This window comes from Hyperolius riggenbachi, chromosome 2, assembly GCF_040937935.1.
Source record: "Hyperolius riggenbachi isolate aHypRig1 chromosome 2, aHypRig1.pri, whole genome shotgun sequence".
NCBI lineage: Eukaryota > Metazoa > Chordata > Amphibia > Anura > Hyperoliidae > Hyperolius > Hyperolius riggenbachi.
Window position 1 is genome coordinate 525,386,644 of NC_090647.1, and position 6,368 is coordinate 525,393,011.

Sequence of the window (6,368 nt, forward strand, 5' to 3'; positions counted from 1 at the left end):
ATGGTGACATTTTTACTGCTGGCAGGCGTTGTCAGTGGCAGGAGATGCTGCTTGCTTTTTTGGCAGTTGGACCCAGCTGTAAACATCTGTTATTTCCACAATGCAACAAGGCTGGCACAGTGTGATGTCAGAACCATGGTCCTGACATGACACTATGGGAAGGGTTTCACCACTATATCAGCCATACAGAGCCCCTGGTCCCTGATGATCCGTTTGAGAAAAGGAATAGATTTCTCATGGGAAAGGGGGCATCAGCTACTGATTGGGATGAAGTTCAATTCTTGGTTTCTCTTTAAATCTCTAAGGCCCACGGAGCTGGCCAGACGCTATCAGCAGAGAAGGATTAAGACGAAATAATGCATAATTATTGTAAAAATGAAGCACTTTTTTGTTACCGTACATTATTTTCACTGGAGTTCCTCTTTAAAGCCCATGCAAAAGTTTCAAACATTTCTGGAATAGAACTTGAGCACAATTAGAATGATAGAGGAGGATTCAGCAGGAGACACAAAATTTGTTTTTAATCTGAAATGCAAAACACTTCTCATTTTTAATAAAATAATCAGAAAATACACGCTGTGTCAGCCCAATTTCTCCCCAGATAAAGTGACCAGATCTCCTAACATACCAGAATGATGACATGCACTTTCACAGCGAGCATGTTGCAATGTTACCATCTGCCTCTTGCATAAGCTTCCAGTATGGTGGATCTATATTTATACAACATTTTGCAATCTATCTAGCTTGTGAGATACTGCAGGCCTTTCCCCGAGATTCATGAGTAATACGCAGATTTTAGAGTAACTGGGATTATGTGGATATAAATATATTTACTGTATTTTGCAGAGGTTTTGATCTGTTGGTTGCCTGTATTTACACAACGCTGACCGGTTGTGCAGCACTTTACACAACACATACTGTGCCGTTCAATTGACTAAAGCTGGCCATACTTAAAGTGGCATAATACTCTGACATAACATTCAATAAAAATGTGTTTACCTACTTTCTATTGCCCATACAGTTACTATATTTGCTTAGGGGCACAAGTAATATTGTCTGTTAACAAATGACAGGTTCCCAAAGTACAGTTTATCTGCTCTGAAAGCTGACATTGTATTTTATTGCATAGCTGCTGTATTTATGTATTAAAATTTATCTAGTGATCACTTGTCAGCTCTTTCTGCTTCTCAGCTGAGTACAGCTCAGTATCGGACAGTTTGCTAATGTTAGAATATACAACAAGGGGCGCTGCCAAAATAATATACTCTTATAAAGAATAGCTAAAATTGGGGGTTCAATTAACACACCTCACGTAACCTAGTCACAATGAACCAATTGCTTCCACCCACTGCTTCCTGTTCTGGCGGGATATCCCCTGTATCCCACCTCTTGAGACTAAACAAAAATTACCAAATAGGAGCAATGGACATATAATCAATAAGTCTTTTATTTCTATTATATATTGAAAAAGAGCAAGTCGTGGTAATACTCATCCACATCACAAGTTTACATACACAATCTCACACATACCAGAGTACACTGGTTCCTCAAAAATGCCTTAAAAATGTGTATACACAATGAAAAAGTATAAAAAAAATATAAAATAAAAAATATATATAAAAAAATTAAATTGCTGATAAGAGAAGAGTGCAATAGCTCAAACCTTCTTATATTTATATACTGTCACTGTAATACTTTATGTGTTATTTTATTGCCTATTGAGGGTAGATCCACATAAAGTATTACAGTGACAGTATATAAATATAAGAATATAAGAAGGTCTGCAAGGATCGTCGGGCGTCAGCGGCCCATAAATCATTAAAGAGACACTGAAGCGAAAAAAATATATGATATAATGAATTGGTTTTGTACTATGAATAATTACTAGAAGATTAGCAGCAAAGAAAATATTCTCATATTTTTATTTTCAGGTATATAGTGTGTTTTCTAATATTGCATCATTCTATAATATGTGCAGATTACACAACACTCAGCATTCAAAATGATTCTTTCAGAGCAGTCTGTGAACTAATGACCTCTCCTCTGCCAGAGGAAAAGTAAATAGTGCAGGAACAGTTGAGATAATAAAAGCCCTCTCCACTACTTTGAAAGTCATAGAGATAATGGCTTTTTTGCATAGAGATAACAACTGGAGTTTCTTAACTCTTCCTGTACTGGAAACTATAAGACTGATGTATCTGATCTTAATGTTTTATTTCTTAGCTGTACTACAAATACAAATCATAATATCATAGTTTTTTTTTCGCTTCAGTGTCTCTTTAAACGTCTGAAACTCCACCCCCTCCATCAGCAATAATTCCACAGCCATTTTTATCCAAAATGTTCCCAAGCTCTGTGGCCACCCCCACCTGCCATTTACACAACCCACCCTCAGCTCGGCAGCTGCCTAATAGGTGGAGGCCGAGCTAGGGGCGGGCCAGGGTCACAGCAGTTTTGCTGATGAGGAGGGTGGAGTTTCAGCCCTCTAATGATTTATGGGTAAGTGGGTGAATTATTGTCCCACCCGCTGATCCTCTAACACAGAGCTTTATATTAAATCTTATTAAAATTACAAACTTGGAACTCTTTAAAGAGGCACAACAACATATAGCAGAATGCAATAAATTATTCAAGATACCCACTTTTACGTAAATTATCCTGGTTTCAGCGTCAGAAACACTTCCTATATCGATAGATTTCTGTATATTGTATGTAACCCCGCCCTCCCAGTGATGCTTAGCCTGGGCTATGATGTCACAGCATTCTACCTAGAGAACCCTGGGAGGCCAGGTATTGTTTCTTCTCACTTCGGAACACACATAATAATTTATAAAGTAATACTTAGAAAAAAAAGTATCAATTGCATTTATTAAGTTATATCCAATATAAGTTCCTCTGTACTGGACATTCATTCAGTCTGGCAAACAATTGATAGCTCCCTCATTGGGAATTAATTGGGGAGTAGCAATTATTTCAATCAGGGAGTAACGATTATTTTACTACTTTGTACCACTCAAGTTAAAGAGGAACTGTGGTGAAAATATCAACTCCAGTGGATGTTGCCAGTTACTGAATCACACAAATGCTAATTGGTTTCCTGGACCATCGGGGTTGATGCACAAAACATTGGTTAATAATGCGCATTACAGTAGCGCTACTCAAGTCGGGATTATCTTACTGCCGGAAGTAAAGGTAATATTTCCGTGCACTATTTGTGCATGTAAGTATTATCAATGTTTTGTACACCAACCCCACTGTGACTCAGCACCACAGAATAAAATAGGGCCTAATATTAAAGCAGGCCCTACATGGGTCTGTGGCAATCCTGCAAAGTTTTTTTCAGTCATAATTTAGTTCAATACAGGTATTTCTGTCATAGGTAGTAAATTGTATTTTCCCTCTGTGAGGTATAGTCTCCCCTGATTGGCTGAAATTTGGTGCGGGATAGAAAAAAATGTTAGTTGTGATGTCAGACAGGGTCAGAGCTCTGCGATTGGTTAGACAGATAGGTAAGGTCATCTCTGCCAGGTGTTGCTAGGGTCAAAGAAGATTTCCCTGACCAATCAGGAGAGAGTATGGCCTATATAAGAAGGGTCCGCCCAGCTATCTAGCTGCCTGTCACCTCTGTGGCTATAAGGTGAGCTCCCCGCCGCCCCATAACCTCTTTTTATAAGACGTCGTGGTCAAGCTTTATTCACTTTTGGCATGCCTGGAGGCATGGTCAGCTGTAATTGGGGTCTTGAGTTTGTTGCCTGATTAAACATATCCGGACTGTGGTAGTCGGATATGCACCTGAGTTACACTAATTTATATGTGTATGTGTTAATAAAGTTGGTTTAGTTAGATCCAATTACTTATTTATTAAAGTTTTGAATTAAATATGAATAAAGATGGCCACGGCCTTTAAATGCCAGCTCGGAGTGTCCTGTGTCCTTTATTTAAACAATTAAAGTATACTTGTATAAGTTGGTCTGTGCAGTGTTGCCTACAGTCGCATATGTTGGCGCTTTATAAATCAATAATACTACTACTACTACTACTAATATTAATAATAATATGGCCTAGGAGACAGATGCAAACATTTGCCACCTCATAGCAGACGAGTTTTGGAAAATCCAGTCCAGGTTTTTTGGATTGCTCATATTCACTAACAACACGAGTCATAACGTGATGACATAGATCATGATTTATTTTTTTTAAATTGAAGATTCCAGAGCCCAGCTGTAAAGAGAAGGAACTGTAGTGAAAATAACATACTGAAGAAAATTGCTTATTTTTTTCAATATTCATTTATAGATTACTTTGGCCTCAATTCACTAAGATCATGCTGGAGATAAGGCAAGAGAAAACTTACCTTCACACAGTGAGAGAGTAATCTTATCTCTTCATTCCTTAAATTACCTCCTCTGTAGTTATTTTACCTCCTCTGTAGTTAATTTACCCTCTCTGTAGTTAAATTACCTCCTCTGTAGTTATTTTCACACGCCTGTCTTTAACTCTGGAGTTATTTTAAGGATTAGAGAGTTAATTTAAAGACAGAAGAGTTAACTTTAGGCTTGCCTGAGGTAAAATGTTTCCTGAATACTACATGCCTTATCACCATGGTAACAACTCTAGAAGAGTTATTAAAGACAGGACATAAGCTTAGTGAATTGAGGCAGTTTGTTTGCCCATTGCAAAATATTTCCTTTCCCTGATTTACATTCTGACATTTATCACTGGTGGTGACATCTTTAGTTCTGCCAGGTGATCTGTACGGAATGTTTGTTACTGAGAGTTCTAGGCACAGAGGGAGATAATGCTTGCTTGGCAGCTGGAAAAAGCTGTTATTTCCCACAATGCATGACCATGGTCATGGCATCACACTGTGGGAGGTATTTCACCACAATATCAGCCACACAGACATAACCCCTCCCCCCCCCCCCCCTCCTGACAATCTATTCAAGAAATGATAAAGATTTCTCATAGAAAAGGGGGTATCAGCTACTGATTGGGATGAAGTTCAATCCTCGGGTTAAAGTTAATGGGAAGTTGAGAAAATGATACTTACCTAATAAGGAAGGCTCTGGGTCCTATAGAGCCTTTCCGCTCCTCTCATGGTCCCGTCGTTCCAGCGCAGACTCTCCCATACAAATCCCCCGCCGCAGGAGGTTAGGAAGTGTTCGGGAGCCTGAGTGCTCCATAAGATGGGCCACTCCTTACTGCGCCTGCGCTAGCACGATTTCTCTTGCTCTCATGCATGCGCAGTACTTCTGAAGCCTCCAGCAGTGGGGGATGTTAAAGCTGGAAGCCAGCACTGGAAGGAGCGGACCAGGAGAGAAACAGGAGGGCTCTATAGGACCCAGAGCCTTTCCTCTCCTTAGGTAAGTGTCTGTTTAATTTTTTGTACTTGCCATTCACTTTAAAGTTCCTCTTTAAATACTAACATTGCTCCATGAAAGTGGCAGAAAATTGCTGGGATACCGAGCCCATTTATAGAGAGCCTTGAGGGCACTGGAATAGCCTGCATACTGGACATATAATACCTCAGCACCACCTCCACCACCAAGAGGCAGGCCCTGTTTTAGACACAGAGGGGACAGCTGGCAACGGTCAAAAAAATCGCTTCATTAAGTTTGTGCTATTTGAAGGGTGCAAAGGCCGAGCAGTGAAAATGGAAAGTGTTAAATTATTTACTATTTATCTGTGTTTATTTCAGCTCGCCCGCCCTCGCATGCTTATGTAATCTGAGCAATCAGACAGATACCACATGAAGACCCGTAAGGCGGTATTAATAGATGTGAATGTGAAGCTGGGTAAATGGATTCTATATTTTGCCAGGCCAAGATGACGCAATGTCCATGTAGAATCTGCTGCGCTTAGTCAATGGCTAACGGCATCATGTGTCACTGTGTCTGGAAGAGGGCCTGTCTAAGCTGGTTAGACTTTCATGACATGTTAAAGGGAGTCTGAAGTGAAAATAAAAATAAAAAAACGATACTCACCTAAGGAGAGGAAAGGCTCTGGGTCCTATAAAGCCTTCCCGGTCTTCTCAGAATCATTTATTTCGCCAAGTACAAACCAGAATTGGCTTTGGCTCATACAGGTTCTGGAAGGATGAGAAGATAATGTCCGAAAGTCAAGAGCCAAGGCTGCCATACTACGGCGCCACCAGTCTCGCTTGGCGATCGGTTATCCCTAAGGAGACATGGGGGGAGGGGGGCAGACCGAGGTGAAGGTTCAGCAGTGAACCTTTTCACAGTGAACCTTCTCACAGTCCCCACAGGCTCTGCCATTAGCAGTCTAAGACCGTTCAGCCGTAGACTGCTCTCTTCCGCTTTGGGTGGGCTTCGGGATTCTTCGGAAGCACTCAGGCTTCTGAAGCCACT